Source organism: Phascolarctos cinereus, unplaced genomic scaffold (assembly GCF_003287225.1).
Source record: "Phascolarctos cinereus isolate Bilbo 61053 unplaced genomic scaffold, phaCin_HiC Scaffold_5;HRSCAF=322, whole genome shotgun sequence".
Taxonomy (NCBI): Eukaryota; Metazoa; Chordata; class Mammalia; order Diprotodontia; family Phascolarctidae; genus Phascolarctos; species Phascolarctos cinereus.
This window is the reverse complement of record NW_027555958.1, coordinates 334574241-334590914: the sequence shown is the minus strand read 5'-3', so window position 1 is coordinate 334590914 and position 16674 is coordinate 334574241. Positions and strand designations below refer to the sequence as shown.

The following is a 16674-nucleotide window of genomic DNA, read 5'->3' as shown; positions in this document are numbered from 1 at the left end:
GTGCCCCAGGTTGCTTTGTTTTTAGAGCCCCCCGGGAGTGTGGAAGCTGCAAGTCTCGGTCTCCCGAGAACGTTCCATCCAGACCGCAGCTCCCCACAACCGTGAGTCGGAAAACAGAGACCGATCCGGGAGGCAAGCGGTGATGGTGCGTAATAGGGACACCTCCCAATCCGAGTCGAAGGGTGTTGTTGGGGGCCAAAGCTGGGAGGATTGGGGAAGGAAGTAAGCTGGGGCCAATAAGAGAGTGAGCATTGAATTGGGAGGAAGGCTTTCAGCGGGAGGCGGAGGGAGGTGTTGAAGGGAGGGAGCCGGCGACTATGCGTTGCAAGCAGGGGGTGGAGGAGGAGGAGCAGCGGCAGCTGTAAGAGGCGGCGGCGGAGGAGGAGTTGTGTGCGCGCACCCTCCCCTCTCTTCTCCTTCCCCTCCCCGTCCGTCGGACAGCTGAGGAGAACCTAGGCGCAGACTGCAATCGCAGCACTGGCTCCCCCGACCCTAGCGAGAGCGAGGGAGCAATTGCAACTCTGAGAGGCGCGGAAGGAGAGCGGGTCTCCGTGCAGCGCTGCCTCCAGTCGGGTCCTGTCCCGCGGACCTCCTCCCCCCGCCGCAGGGTCTGGTGGGGAGGGGGAGTGTGTGTGCTGGGAAGCCGGGGCTGGAGCCCGACCCCAAGCCGGAGCCTCGGAGGAGATGGGGAACCCGGGAGAAAGGCGACGAGAGCAGCAGCAGCAGCAGCCTGGTTTCGCTCCGGGGCTGTAGCAGGTATGGAAGGAGCGCGTCTGCAAACCCCTACTCTTGCGTTTGGGGAGCAAGGCATCCTTTTTTTTTTTCTGGTGCGAATCTGTGCGGCGGCGGTGGAGAGGATCGGGGGAAAGAGGAAATATTCCTTGTTGTGATCCAGTAGAAGTGTCCGTGGGGTTTCTGGGAGCGGGGAGCGCATCCCGGGGATCTACCCAGGGGTGGCCTTTCCTTAAGGGGTTTTGCGTTGTAGAAAGGGTGAATGGGGGTTGCTCGAAGAAGTGAGGTGGGTCTTTTTGAGTTGAAAATGGGGGGTTGGGCTGTTGAGGGTGGAAAAGAACCCCACTCCTGACGGTCCTGAGGAGCTGAGGAGCGAAGGCGCAACTGTGCCGGGAACCAAGAGTGCAAATGCAAAGCTTGCTTGAGTTGGTGTTGTGTCTGCCGAAGGGATGTCTGCGCGCAGACCCCCTGCGGGCAGCAAGACAAGCTGCGTTTGCAATTGCCCTTCCCCCCCCACACACACCGCGCCCCCCTTTCACCGCAGAATGGCTGCACCTTAGCCATTCCTAATGCTTTCTTGCAAATCTATAATAAAGCAGCAGCAGCAGTTTTAGTTTTCCCTAAAGTTACTGAGAGAAAGGTGATCCTTTTGTGGGTGACATCTACTGGGTGAATCTATTTGCCTTCACACGAAATCTCTTTGCCATCTTTAAAAAAAATGGGCAGATTTCTTTTTTACCTTTCTTGTCACTTGCGGGTTACTCTGTTAACTTACTGAAGGTTTGTTTCCTTTCAAAGACGTCTGGTACTGGGCGAGAGAAGGAGGGCACTTTGTATCTCATAGGGATCCCAACCCCCCTCTGCTCTGCACAGAGTAGGTGCCCCGGGAATGCAAGAATTTAAGGCTCGTGTATAGTCAGTGCGCACTTTCCTCCTCCCTCTCTCCAGTGTTCTCACCCTTCCCGTGCCTTGCCACTCCCTCCTGGTGCCTTTGATCTTGTTCACGTCTTAATTACATTTTAAAAGGTAGGTAGGACCTTAATCCATGTATCTTGGGGAATGCTGCCATCGTGTATTCATTCATTTCCAGAATTCTTGTCCATCCAAAGAGAATCAACTTCGATTCTTTGTAACTGTGATTGGGAGACTTCCTGGGTGAAGGTTATTTGCCATTATTCCTCTTTGGCCGAGATTTGTCAACATTAACCTGTCTCTCTTAATATTGTCCATGATGACTGCCCCAGATATGAATATTTTATAAGCCAAGTGGGCCAGTGAATACTTAGCAGGGAAATCATATTTTGCTGAAACTGAACCCTGGACATTACCTTTTAATTCAGTGTTTGTTATTGGGAGGGAAGACTTGTAAAAAATTAGTAATTGGTGTTGGTTTGCTTACAAAGTTTGACAACATTTGTCCGAATTTTGTCTCTTTGCTCTTTTGTTCGCAATTTTCATTTCTTAACATTAACACTAGATGGCTTTCTTATATCAGTAATTTGCTGAATGTGGTTTCAGAGTTGTCTGTGACTGCTGCCTAGTGTTCATTTCCCAATTCTTCTAATTTGTTGGGAAGGAATCATGAGAAGACTGTTGCTTGATGTGACATATTTATACTGTCTAGGCTAATGTCTTTGAGAGGTCAAAGTGTGATCTCAGGCATCCTTATCATTCTTTAAAAATGGTAAGACGAAACTTGGGCACCATATTTAGTAAGATGTTTAATATAGTTTAGGATTTTTAGTGTTTCTATTTAAGGAGATTCTATTTGGGAGATAGATGTAATAAATGGTATTCTTTTTTTCTGGCAGAAAAAAGTCAGTTTGAGTTGACTGCTTGATGTGGTTATTGGAAAGGATTAGAAAGGTGGACTCTGTTGGGTAGCTTTGTTTGTTCATGGGAAACTGCAGTCCTTGAGTTTTGCATATAAATAGCTTCTACTGTTCTCAGGGAGTCTATGATCTGGAAGAGATTTTGGTATGATAAATATTGGGGATGGAGGTATTTTGTTTTTAGTCTCTCTGAGTGATACTTCGACTTTTGTTTTGCAAATTGATCCCCCTTTTTGAATTATACAGTGAATATAAATGGGCATTTAGGCAGAGATAGGCTGTCCTGTTGTTACTATTTTGAAATATTAGTTGCCTAAAGCAAAACCCAGGCTATTTTCCTGAATTTTATTTAGCTTTGTTGTGCCTAAGAGTTAGACTTAGTAGGTACTGAAATGCATAGATGTGTAACATAAATTCATATTTACTTGTTAGACTGAAGGCCAGTTTAACAAATAGTCCTTTGCTTTTGGTCAGGGATTATGTGTATAGAGATGCTTTCAGTAACTGAAACAAAACTGCGTAGCATCTGTGTGAAGTAGGGAGCAAAGCAGGCCTCGATTTTTATCAGTTCCCCTAAACCACATATAGATGAAGTGAGCTTAACTTGGATAAGAAATGAGTAAAAGCCTGAAACAAGATAATCAGCAGCTTAAAAGTTTATGTCATAAATGAGACTTAATAGGATCAGAGAACTAGAGCTGGAAAGACTGTCTAGTCCAGGCTCTTCAGTTTTCACATGAAGAAACTGAGGCCCAAGGTCATATAGATATCAGAGGTAGCATTTGAACCTTTGTCCTGACATAGGTGGCACAGGGGATAGAGGGCTAGGTCTGGAGTCTGGAAGACTCATCTTCCTGCCAGTTCAATTCTGGCCTCAGACACTCGCTAGCTCTGTGACCCTGGGCAAGTTATTTAACTGCTTACCTCAGTTTCCTCATCTGTAAAGTGAGTGGGTTGGGCTTAATGTCTGAGGTCCTTGCCAGCTTTTTAAAAGAATCTAATTTTCAATTTGCCCTTTTAAGTTTATAGATTGTATAATCCAGTCAGTAATGCCTACTTTGTGCCAAGTACCCTACTAATCACTGGGGATACACAGAAAAGCAAGACAGCCCCTGCCCTCAAGGAGCTTACAGTCTGATGGGAGAGACAACATGCAAACCTCTATGTACAGCCAAGCTGTGTTCAGGATAAGGAGGAGATAATCAACTGAGGGAAGGCACAGAATTCAGAGGGATTGGCAAAGTCTTCCTGAAGAAGATCAGATTTTAGCAGGGGCGAGTCCAGATTATGACTCAGTCATAGTGGTCATTGCAATAATTATCCCGGTAGTTATGGAATTTAGGCTTTTGTTGTAGTGGGTTTTCACTTTAACAAGAGGAGGCTTAGGTCAAAAAACATTTATTAAGCATCTGCATGCAAGGCCTGAAGTGGAGGATCTAAAAGTAAAGCATCTCAGTGACAGGAGAATGGAGGAAGGGGGAAGGAATATAGGGCTCCTAGGGAAGGACACCTTCAGAATAGTGGACCTTGGGTGCACTGGGTCTTCATTTTTGTACGACTTGGGTGTCTTCAGAAACCTAGTTGTCTTATCACACTCCTGGGGCCTCAAGACCTGTGTTTTTTGAGGGGGGTGGTTGAGGGAAGGGAGTGCAGTTCTAGCTGAGGGCTCTTGAGATTGGTTTCCCATTGATGACATCACAGGCATGGAGACACTAGGTGCTGGCCTGGGAAGTCTCAGCCGAAGTGAAGTGGGGAGTATAAGGGCCCAGAAGTTTCCAGAAAATGACAAGTCACTTGGAAGAAAGATCATACCTAGCGTCCAGAGCAGTGGTAGCTTGGCCTCCATGCTGTAGTTCTGTTGGACGTTTCTAAGAAACTAGAAATAGTAAATGGGAGCTGTTTGGGAGGGCTCCTTCTTATTGAATCAGAGTTTTGTCAACACCTGTCCTCCTTGAGCTCATCTCACCTGAGCCTCAGGGTAAGGGAAGTGAAGCCAGTGACTCACCTGGGAAATCTGCCTGTTCCTGAAAGTGGAGGGGATAGTAGTGCGCCTCACTGGAAGGGGGACTGGCACTGTTTGGTAATCAACCAAAGGCCTCAAAGGCCTGTGGTTGGTTCAGTAAGCAAGACTGGTTTAAAGAGAGTTGTCTTTATTACATGTTTTGGGAAAACATAGTGAATGTAAATGTATACAGACTTCCTCATGATTCTTGAATGTCTGACATTGTGTTCAGGAACTTTACTTCCTTGAAAGCCAAGTGATGCTTCAAGACTTTGGACTTGGATCGATTTTTCTTTTCTTTTCTTTTTTTTTTCTTCTTGCATTTGAATATTTATATTAGAAGTGAGGATGCTGTTGTGATATTTTCTAGTTACTTATTAGGAATCCAGATAAAATTGAAGTACAGTACTGATGGCCTTGTAACATTAAACTTTATAAAAAGAGCCTAACTCCTCATAGGAGATAACAGTATTCTTGCTTGTGTGGAAGAGTGGGAAGCCAATCAGTGGTCTCTATAATGTTATAATACATGTAAAATACTTTGCAAACCGCAGATAAATGGTATTAAGTGCCTACTATGTGCCAGGCACAGCACTAAGCACTGGGGATACAAAGAAAGGCAAAAGACAGTCCTTGCCCTTAAGGAGTTTACAGTCTGATGAGAGAGACAACATGAAAACCACTGTGTACAGACAAGCTATATAGAGGATAAGGAGGAAATAATCAACTGAGGGAAGGCACCAGAATTAAGAGGGATTGGGAAAGGCCATATGAATGTTAGCTATGAGGAGGAGGAGGAAGTCTGAGATCTGAGATTTGAGGTTAGTGCTCTTTGGGCAAGTCACGGCCTCTCAGCATCTGAACAGGATGCATAGGCTCATAGACTGACGGTGGAAAGAGACTACGGGCTTCACCTAATTCAACCCCATCATTTTACAGAGGAGGCCCAAGGAGGTTTCCTGACTTGCCCAAGATCACACCCCTGGAAAGCAGAATCTGAATCCAGCTTCTGACTCTAGAACCAGCAGTCTTTGCCCTCTACCATGGTTGAGGGTTAAGCTACATTTCCATTAAGGTGTCCCTTCTAACTCTGCTTGAGTCTGTGAAATGCAGCAAAGTATTGAAGTATGAGAAAGAACATATTAACTTTTAGATAGTACTTCACATAAATTATCTTCTTTGATGGTTGAAAGAACCCTGTGAGGTACTTATGATTACCTGCTTGTAAGAGGCAGCTAGGTGGTACAGTGGATAGAACACCTGATTTAGATTCGGGAAGATCTGAGTTCAAATCTAGCCTTAGACACTAACTAGCTCTGTGACCCTGGGCAAATCATTTAATTTCTCTCTGCCTTAGTTTCCTCTACTGCAGAATGGGGATAGTAATTGCACTTATCCCTCAGGATTATTGTGAGGATAAAGTGAGATAATATTCATGAACAGTGCTTTTCAAGACTTGAGTGCTGTGGAAATGTTAGCTAAAAATTTCCCATTTTTTTACAGATGAAGAAATTGAGGGTCACCGAATTAAAGTGATTGGCCCAGTGTCACCCACCTACTGTCTGAGGTGGGGTTTGAACACCAGACTTTCTGAGTACTATGTAAGACTTGTTATGATTGGGCTACTTTTGGGTCCAGCTGATGAGGTTACTCTTAATTCTTCTCTCTTGCTACAGACTTTGATTTAGATTGATAATTTGGTTTGGTAATTCATGAGAATTACAGCCATTGTATTTTTCCTCTTCTCCTATTTCTTACTCAGACACTGTGGTTTTCAGTTAAAATAAGATTCAGCCAGGACCCCATTTTAAGGAGGGATAACAAGGTGATATAAATGAAATACCAGAAGTTCAGAGAGAAATTCATTTGATCCCTTTCCTAACTTGATTTATAGACTTGTGATCCACAAAAAAAAAAGCATCAAGTTTGAAGGAGCCAAATTTGACCCACTTCTGGAATTCCTCGGTGGTGGATCGACTGAATATGAGATTTCACATTAAGCTGAACTAAATCCCTAGATAAGTTGTTTCTATAGACTGCCCTCAGTATGGAAGCTGAGTGGTGGAAGAGAAGACAGAACGAGGCTGTCAGTGGAATGTAGCTGAATATAGACTTTGTTTAAATATTTATGGCATTTTAAAATGGGGTCCTGAAATTAATATGTACAATGCCTGGCAAGAATGCAATGCAGGATTGCTTAAACAGGTCTGCTCTTTTGCTGTATGTTATGAAGTTAAAACTGTATTGAAAGAATGAAGCTTTCAGGTTCAGTTTTTTTTTACCTGACCCTTGAGTGGCAGTGCCATACAAGTTCTCTTATATTTGGTTATTGTAATAACCTCCTAACTGGTCTCTCCCCAACTCCAGTGTTTTCCTGTAGTGCCTCTAGGATAAAAGGCAAACTCCCCAAATTAGGTTTTAAAGCCCTGAACAGCCTTGTCCCAGGCCATCTTTCCAGCCTTTTTGGACATGCTCCCTCTCTGGTGTCAAAATGGTTTTCTCTGTCAGGATATTGCAGCTCCCAACTCTATCCTGCATGGCTATTGGAGCGGGCTCCCTCCTTCCTATTGCTTTGTAGAATACCTCTCTTCCTTTAAGAGGCAGGCAGCCCAATACCACCTTCTTTATGAGTCTTGCTTTGCCTGTTGTCTCCCCCATCACATCATAAGCTCCTTGAGGGCAGGGACTGTCTTTTGTTTCTTTTTGTATCCCCAGAGCTTAGCACACTGCCTGGTACATAGTAGGCACTTAATGAATGTTGATTAATTGATTTCTTCCCACAACTACTGTGGCCATCTTTCCTAAACTGCCTTTATTTAACTGCTTTGTGGTTGGAACAACCCTGTGAGTATATGTGGGGGGGGGAGGGGACGTCCTAAGGAGTGTGCTGGTACCCTTACGGACCTTTCCTCCCTACCCTCCCACTTTTGAATGTGAAGCCACACCCTGTTGAATAATTAGATAATTTTTAAACCTCGGAGCAATAGGCTTCTTTCCCTGATGATTGAAGGAGTTTATATTAAAAGAAAAATTAAGACTACTATCACTATTGCTCATAGCCCCCAGGTAGGAAATTCCCAACATTCAGGTAGAGGTTTGTTGCTTTGCCTTAATATAAAATGTAATTTTGTTTCTAGCTAACCCTTGGCCTCTGTGATTGAGAAAAAAAATCGGTTTACCAGAAATGTTAAGGTAAAGAATTGAACAGAGTATGTAACAGTGACTTAAAAGGCTGTGGAAGATGGGCAAAAAGCAGACTTCTTATTAGGAATGTCTCCCAGTCCTTGAGGAAGAAGCATAATCAGGCTTTATCCAAAACTTTTGCTTTGAGGTGCTTGTAGGGGCCATTGGCCCTTCTTGATTTATTTTCTCTGTTACAGGTCAACTCTACTTTTTATTTTTCCTTTCTGGTATTGCTTCAATTCTTTCTGGCTCAGCTCTTGAGGTCCCTACTCTTTCCTCTCTTCAGATAGGAACTCAAATTCTCAATTATAAATAGAGTGGAACCAAGTCCTTCAACCAATTGAAACAGACTTCCTCTCACACCTAATTAAAATGCCTTTGATTTCTATAAGTTTAGGCCTTATTAGTACCTTGTTCACGCCTCTTGTTGCCACAGGTATCAGGATTTGAAAGTTTACTGTTTTAAAGTCTTTTAAGAAGATTATCATTAATAACTTGACAGTGTAATTATATCATAAAATTTAATCAGTCCCATGCAAAAAGCTCACAACTTCTGAGGAAACATCTGAAACAATACCTGTGACTGATTGCTTTCTTCCTACCTTCCTCTCAGTATTAGTGTGTGGGTATTTGTTTTGCATTTTGTTGGACGTAGTTGCTTTGGAAGAATTAGGAGCAGCTTAAGGTGAAGCACATTAAGGGGTAATACTATGTCCATTCTGTTTCTGCCTTGTAGAATTGCCAGGAGAACCTCCCTTCCACACTCCTATGGATTGATGGACCCTTAAGAAGAAAGTATTTACCTGACCACACTGGACTGTGTAGAATTTTCCAACTCTGACTTGGTGTTGTTTAAGGAAGTCTGGGTTTTTCAAGTTCAAATTCTAATTGGTTAATAGAATATTTGAGTGAGACTTTGTTTTGCTTCATTTTCAGAAAGAAAGGTGCCCTTGGATGGAATCTGTTCCTCTATTATTCTTAGTGTGTTACTTTGCCACTGAACATATGGATTATGTATTGTGAGACTATGGGGTTGTAAGAGAAGACAGAATTTATGTTTGCTCTCTCTTTTAGAAAACAACTCAGAGGTGAAACCTGTAGAATTTTCAGCTGATTAATTTAGTTGCTTTGTCTTGAGATGTACTTATTTTCAGCAAGGAGCTTTCAGTCACATTATTCCATCTCCCTTCCTTTCCCTCCTCCCAAGTTTTCTCTTTATTACCAGGTGCTAGAAGACTGTTCAGTCCCCCTTTAGATTGGAGCCTCCTCTCCACTCCTCCCCAAATCAAGGCAGCCCTTAGTACTTTAATATAGTAATTGCACTCATAGTAATAAATGAAACACTAATAAAGTCTAAATCAAGATGAAATTTGTGAGATTTTTGCAGTCAAGGGGAAGGTTCAACAACAACAAAAAAAGTATGCAGTAGACTAGCTTGATATGAATGCTTTAAATAGTTAATTAAAGCAGAGTAATTTTTTTTCCTAGTTATCTCTGTGTTGACATAAGGCTGGTATCTCATTCTGGTCCTCCAAAGGTAAACTCTTCACCTGCCTTCCCTCTCCCTGCTTTCCCTCCTCTGGCTTTGTTTCATTTCTTCCCAGAAAGGCTCATGAATCTGCAGGTGTTCCATAGGAGCTGCACCACTGCCCCTAAGTGCATTGCCAGGTGGTTTTATTAGGTAGCACATCACACTTGGGTCTCTGACCTAGGTGAACAATCTCACTAATATATATGGCATTGGTCTGCTGTGAGGATCAGATGTGAGATGTGGGCAATATCATTATAAATCCACCACCATTATTAGAAAAACCATTCCAGATGTGCAGATCAGTAATATATTTGTGTATGAAGTACAATACGCCATTTCTTGTGAAGCTTGAGACTCACTTAATGGACCATACACTGTTTTGTTGTTCCTCTTTACACAGTTATCCCTTCCACCACGAGACTTTTCCCACCATGGTTTTGATATGTTGAGGACTGGCATAAGAAATTAAATGGGAATTTTGGGTGAGTTTTGTGGAAGCTGCAGACAACAGGCAGAGGTCAGCAGACGACACAGAAAAAGTTGAGAAACTCAGATATACATAAAATATATGTATAGTGTTATATAATATCAATATGTTTTATCTTTTAATACCATAATAATTTAGGCTTCTTCTCTGGTGTGAAGGGAGGGCCAAAAACGGATATTCCAGATCCTCGGGGCACTGCACCCCTAACCCTGGCAGTGTGGAAGGGATAACTGTAGTTTCTTTTCACCATTTGCATTTTTGTTTTGAATTAGCCATTCATACCACGTTTTCCCCACCACAGTTGATTATTTCATGTCTTTTCTTAGTTATCTGAAAAGATACTTGTTTAATGTTTTGGCATAGGGCTTGCAAATGTATTGTGAGAAAATTTTCCAAGTTAGTTGTTACCTGATCTTAAAATGGTATTGAGGCTCCTGGTAAAGAACCTCCAAACCAGAAACTAGGATGTTGTGTAATTAGGTACTATACTTACATGGAAAGATAAATATTAGATTGAAGTAAGTGGTTACATGTTACCAATGATGATCAATGGTATAAAAGACATCCAGGGTATGTATAACTGGAATTGAGGATGGTCCTGTCACCGGAGTGAGAAAATCCAAATGGGCACCGTGAGTTCTGCATTGACTTGTGTGTTCTCTTCTCTTCCCCCTCCACCTTTCTCCCAGTCCTGCAAATATTAGAAGAGTCAGAGGAAATGATGGGCAGGAATCTCACAGGATGAAAAGATATGAAGAGGTTGTGATTTGTAGAAGCAGAGGGAGTGCTCAACACTAATGAAATAGTGAGCAGAAAGAATAGGACCTAGTCACATCTCACCCCTGACACAACTCGTGTGACCTTCTGCAAGTCACTTAACTCCCAGGGCCTCAGTTGTCTTACATGTGAATTAGGGAGGTTGGACTAGATGACCACTGATAAATCTTCTAACTCTGTATTTAGGATCCTATGATGTTAGAAAGAGGGGCAGCTAGAACTCCAGGCCTGGAGTCTGAAAGACTCATCTCTCTGAGTTCAAATCTGGCCTCAGACACTTACTAGCTGTGTGACCTGGGCAAGTCACTTAACCCAATTTGCCTCAATTTCCTCATCTGTAAAATGATCTGGAGAAGGAAATGGCAAGCCACTCCAGTATCTTTGTCAAGAAAATCCCAAATGTGGTCAAGAAGAGTCAGACATAGTTGAATAACAGCAAAGCAGCAATGATGTTAGAAATGTTGCATCCATATTAAGTAGGCTGAATGAGAGGGAGGGAGTAAGATAGAATCAGATATTAAACTTGTTTTGAATAGTAAACATGTATTCAGGGTCTCATGCAACCTTGAAAAAAACTTCTTGATCACTGTTCACTGGGTAATTCTTCAAATCACTAGTATGTTGCAGGGAGGAGGGAGGTGTTGATCCCTACCCCTTCAGCTCCTGCCTGCTCTGTCCTCCAGCACTGACACCTGAATCTTGAGAACTTTTGATGTTCTCTGAGATACATTAAAATCTCTTGCGATGAAGAATGCTGGAAACTCTAGCAGAGTGTGTTTCTGAAGCAGGTCCTGGAGAGTTAAGGAAGCCTCTAGAACAGGGGTGGAGAACCTATGGGCCTCAAGGCCACATGTGGCCCTCTAGGTCCTCAAGTATGGCCCTTTGAATCCAAACTTCATGAAGTTGACTTCAGTCAAAGGCCTGCACCTGAGGTCTAGAGGGCAACATGTGGCCTCAAGGCTGTAGGTTCCCCACCCTGGCTCTAGGACTAGTCTTTGGTTTAGCAGACCTCCTCCATTCTAAGATAGACCTCTGAGAGTCATAGCCTTGACTTGCCAGCACAGGGAGATTCTCACCTGGAGAGCATTTAAGGAACTCAAGGCTGCTACTCACAGGAGTGTGAGACACTGCTCTGCTAGTGAGCCAAGGGGCAAGCCAGGCATCTTCCAAGAAGGTGTGGTTTTGGTCCACGTCTCAGCTTTCAGAGCCTGGCTCAGTCTTTGGATTTGGATTTGTGAAGGACAGTCTAGGCAGAAATGGATAGTTGCCAGCTCCTTTCAAGTCCTGACCTTGTGTTATAGAAAAAGATTCTTGTAAAGTAAGTGTGTCTGAGTCTTTTTCCAGAGCCTGTGAACAATTAAGTTCTGCCTAAGATAATTAAAAAACAAAACAAAACAAAAAACACTTGATAATGTTTTGGCAGAAATTATGTTGATCACTTTTTAACTGAGGATTATAAAACATTGAATACAGCTCTTTGTATCTACCTTTATATATTTAAGATGGCCTAATATTTGACTTATAATTATAAATTTGATTTATAGAAACATATGGTGATAATTATGTAGGAATAAGGGATCACACACAGGACTATTTCCTGAGGTCATTGACTGCTTCACTTTTGTACTTGTATACTACAGGGACGTAACAGATGCTTAATACAACTACTAATAAAATAATATATAGCTAGTATATATATATATATATGTATATATATATAAAATGTACATATATACACACACTTATCTATCTATCTATCTATATCACTTCAAGCTTTGCAAGCTCTTTATAAAGTATTCTGTTTTGTCCTTACAACAACCTTAGGAGGTAGGTACTATTATTATCCCCATTTTACACATCAAGGTAACCGAGGCACAGAGATCTTCAAGTGACTTATTGAGGCTCACTGCTAGGAAGTGTCTTGAGCTTGGATTTGAACTCAGGTCTGATGCCAACTTTCAGGATATGTGATTGTTCCTATATGTTTAAATTTATCTAGTAAGTCATAATTCTGTATGTAAGCATGTATCTAATTTTTGTTGTTTTTGAAAGATATTCTTGGTGGTTCTTCTAGAACCTGGTCAAGGAGAAGAGAGATGGTGACAGATGGCTTTTGCCTATTGTAGTAATGGTATTACAGGAAATACCTTATGAAGCTTATGTTCCAAAAATTTGAGCACAGAAATAATGCTGTACATTGTGGTTAGGTACACAGATATGCTTCTGTCATCTGAACTCAATGTAGCAGAAAAACTTCTTTGTAATGAAAACTCTGGGAAAGAAAACAGCTAAGAGGAGGATGAGACATGTGATTTCATTGCTATAGTAAACTCCTGCTTGAGGAATTCCTCTACCAAGGCAGGCTGTCATAGAAAGTGCCCTAGAGTTCTGTCAAGTTAAGTGATTTGCTCAGGATCACATAGCCAGTCTGTGACAGAGACTGAACCTGAATCCAGATCTTCTTGGCTTTCAAACCATCTCTCTATCCAATATGCCACGTTGCCTCTCGGCTGTCACAGTATGAGTAATTAATGGAACACTAATAAAATTGAATGATCTTTTACATTTATCCTTAATGTTGGATTTTGAGGAAATATAATTTATGTGTCAACTCTAAAGGGGACTTCACTTTTAAGGTCAAAGTGGATGGCACTTTTTAAACTTTTATTTATTGTTTACTTTTTCTTAAAAGCTTATAGCTTTCTTCTATCAGTAGGACTATTTTTTGTACTTTTGAGCCATTGTTGAGGACCATAACAGATTTGATCCATAAATGGAATGAGGAGAGATTTTCCCAGTGTAATTAAATACAATCAAAAGGGGAAAATAAAAGAACCCTGGAATCATAAAGTGTCAAAGCTGGAAGTGATGGTAGAGGTCATTTAGCACAACCCTCTTATCTTACAGACAACCTTTTGAAGTTTCAGTTTCCTTAAGTGACTTCTTCAAGGATTGGGGGCCAGTATGTGTCAAAATCAAGACCTCAGCGCAGTTCTTCTGACCTCCAGTCCAGTTCAAACATTTATTAAGTGCCTGCTGTGTGCCAGGGATTGTGCTAAGCTCAGGGGATACAATTTAGGGTGGGCACAAAGCCCTGTGGTTTGGGGAAGTATTCTCATTAGTAGGGATAGCTGGATCCAGGTGTGGGGGAGGAGGATGGAGAGGATTGGATGAAGCATCATCTTTCTTTACCTTTGTTGCTATGTGGATTCCATCAGAGCACTGACCTGTGCAGGTCCTGGGTTTTGGTGGGATGTCTAGATCTCCCCCACCCCCACATGTCATTAATGCTGTGACTGTGTTTGATATGTTGTGCTGCAGCTTCGGGGGAGGATGTAAGGAGGAGCTTTTGCCTCCCAGACAGTCCTTGATGACTGATTCAGCCATAGGGCTGCATAGCTGAGTAAGTACTCTGAGACTCTTCCCACTCCCTTAATGTGTGTTTGACAGAGTTCCAGACATACCAATGCTCTTTCCACTATACCTCATTAGAGAATGTTTGTATGCCTGTTTGAGGGAGAGGGAGTGCATGTAAATGCAAGCCTGGAGTGGAATTAACTTATCTGTGAACAAAGACAGGGCAAGTGGTGAGCCAGGTAGTATATATATTACTCTGAGAGGGAATGAAAAAGATGGTAGGGAAGAGACATATCAGCACTGAATTCCTAGTTAGTTGCTGAGCAGAACATACCATATTGGTGACAGTGCTAGATGCCTAGACTGTTGCTATAATCTAAGGGCTGGGGAACCTGTGGCCCTGAGGCTGAAGGTTTTCCACCCCTGATAAATTTTTCGGGCATCCATGCATCCATCCATCCATCCATCCATCCATCCCATCCATCCATCTCTCTCTCTCTCTCTCTCTCTCTCTCTCTCTCTCTCTCTCTCTTTCTGAAATACACATATATAAGATGTAACACATATGTCATACCGTATCAGTGCCAATCTCTAGATCCCTAGACCATGGCTATAATCTAAACTTTTCAATGACATCTGTCTATCTATAGATAGGAAACACACATATATAACATATAATACATGTGTATAACTTATATGATACTTATATAGAATACAAATTTATCTATCTATCCCTCCATCTCTCTCTCTCTCTCTCCCTCTCCCTCCTCTCTTCTTCAGGCTGGGTCTCCCTATTTCACTTGGGCTGTATGTGCATGGCCACCTTACAGGTTCTATGCCAATACTGATCTACATGCAAGCTTTAACCTATTTTGAACCGGGACAGTTAGCACCTCCCTCCTCCAGTGGCCTGATTGCCCTCTATTTTTCAGGGTCTTACGATATTGGTTCCTAGACTTAGGGTGGATACCTATTTGTCTTTAGGTTTATAGCAACCCAGACTCCTGAGCTCAAGTGATAGACCAGCTGTAGCTTCCTCAGCAGCAGGGTTGTAGGCAGGGAGGAGTTGGTAAATATTTAACAACTGGCTATCTGAAAAAAATGATGTATACCTAACATACTTTTACGTTTAATCTGCATTATTGCGATTTTCTCCATTCCTTTCTTAAGTCTAGACAGTCAACAAAACAATACATCAAATCCTGATTTTGTAGCATGTGCCAGTTTCTAATGGGTGAATGCTCTCACTAAAAATTTAATGATTGGCTCTGAGGTAGCTGAAAGTAGATTTTTGGAAGGTTTCATATACCACAGTATCATAAGACTTGCTAATTATTTGAAATTTTATAATTTGTGATGAGTTAGTAAATTTGCTGATTAATTCAGGGTATGTGTTTAGATAACTGAGTGAAAAGTACATTCTTACCCAGTACTTGAACAGAGGTGATTTTTTGGCTTTTGAGATGCTGCCAAGAATTAAAAACTATGAGAGGAAAACAATTTTTGTTTTGCACTTTATGCTTTGCTATATTTGCATAATCTTTGTTTAAGTGAGCTGGATGTGAATCCCTAAATAAATTCCAGGCATTTAAATATTTAAAATAATTCATTTGCAGTACTTTACTCACCAAAAGAATAAGTGCTTACAACAAAGAAAATAACACCCTTGCAGATGTAGCCCTGTATAGACTTTGTTCACCTTGTCATTGAATTATAAAACATTCATAGTGAAGCTAGAATTTGAACATTCATTGAACTGCTGAGCTGGCTCTTTTCCAAAATATTATTTCTGTGCTAGAGAAAGCGGGACGATGTGTTTGAAACTGGCACTTGGCCAACCGAAAAGAGAACTGACGTCATCACTGACTTCAACTTCTTTGCTCTCACTCCTAATTTTAGTACAATGAAATCTGGGTGATCTGTGCCTGCTGTTTCCGTGTATCTGCTTAGGGGAAACTTTCTAAAAACATCATCTTGGTTTAGTAGGATAATCCTTGGTGTTTCTCTCCCTGCTGCAGAAGTTTATTTCTGAAAGAATGTAAAGTTGGCGCAGTGTACTCTAGGAAGTAGAGAGGAAAAGGGACAGGCCCCGAAATGGCGGACAGGATGAAGAACTTAGTGCTTTGTATACTGTAGGTGCTCAGATATTTGTTAAGTGAATGAAATAAAGCATGTTAGGCCTTGTGGCAGTTACAGAGAAGTCTAAGGCATGATTCCTGTTTTCCATGATGAACTTTTGTATATTTTAACATTGAGATTTTGTATTTGATTTCCACGTTCTCTTACCAGTTATTTTTAGCTAAAGATGTCACCTTCCCCCTCTTCCCTTGCCTTTTCTTTGTCCTTTCTGTCACAGATCTGATGGAGTGGGAAAAAGGACATGGTCACTCATGCCTGTTAGATGCTATGTTGGATTGTCCAAATAGAATCCTTCCAATAAGATGGGAAACCATCACACTATTTGTCTTACCATGTTGACCTAGGGCTCTTCAGACCTTACCACCTGCCTTGCTGCTGCACCCTTCCAACTTCCAGACACTGTCGTTTGATTGGCGGATGCACGCTAAGACTCCTGGGCCTTGCCCTCCTCTCCAACACTGAACCCTTAGGATTTCTGGGCTTTTCCGTCTACTTTCTTACAGGCATTGCCTTCCCCAGTTAGAATGTAAGCTTTGAGAGAAGGGACTGTTATGTTTTTTCTCTTTCAGTCAGACAGCAAATATGTATTAAGAACCTATGTGTCAGGCACTGTACTAGGCCTGGAGGATACAAA

General features: G+C 42.0%; 1 protein-coding gene across 8 annotated transcripts in view; it reads left to right on the top strand.

Moving 5' to 3' along the window:
- The first annotated feature begins 358 nt into the window (after positions 1-358).
- SIPA1L2 (signal induced proliferation associated 1 like 2) overlaps positions 359-16674 on the top strand; it is a 266715-nt gene continuing 250399 nt past the window's right edge. For 4 of the 8 annotated variants that reach the window (XM_078156236.1, XM_078156239.1, XM_078156234.1 and 1 more), the window contains exon 1: positions 360-756. The gene's annotated coding sequence lies outside the window, so the exon portion shown is untranslated. Of the gene's footprint in view, positions 757-16674 lie in introns of all 8 variants that reach the window. The other 4 variants (XM_078156231.1, XM_078156233.1, XM_078156238.1 and 1 more) reach the window with 2 other exon arrangements.